Genomic DNA, 526 nt, shown 5'->3' with positions numbered 1-526 from the left:
TCGAGTTACATTCTATTATAATAAGCCCGTCAATAATTTGATTGTTTGATACCTAAAATGGTAATGAAATAAAACTTTAATACATACTTTAACCAAAAAAAACAATTTAGGTACCTAAATGAAAAAAGTTACATAATTTGGGTACCTATGTTTCATATAATCCTTTAAAGAATAAGCAAAAAAAATGTTGACGCAGTGCAAAGAACTCCATCTACAATTTTGTGTGTGTTCACATGACAATTAAAATTTTCAAAATTTTAAATTAATAATAGTAAATTTATACTTTAATTCTTTAATTTTTTTTTAAAAATTATAAATATATAAACTATTAAAATGATAAATTATAATTTTATTATCATAAAAATATACAAATTAATTTTGGGCCGCTTAAAAAAAATTTCTGACCTGTTTTGAAATTTTAAGGTACATATAACACAAGGTGACCATGTGGGAAAAGCAGTGATAGTTTCATGGGTGACCCAAGATGAACCCGGTTCAAATACAGTGGTTTATTGGAGTGAGAAGA

This window comes from Gossypium hirsutum, chromosome A03 (assembly GCF_007990345.1).
Source record: "Gossypium hirsutum isolate 1008001.06 chromosome A03, Gossypium_hirsutum_v2.1, whole genome shotgun sequence".
NCBI classification, from domain to species: domain Eukaryota; kingdom Viridiplantae; phylum Streptophyta; class Magnoliopsida; order Malvales; family Malvaceae; genus Gossypium; species Gossypium hirsutum.
Note: the sequence above shows the minus strand (reverse complement) of the source record.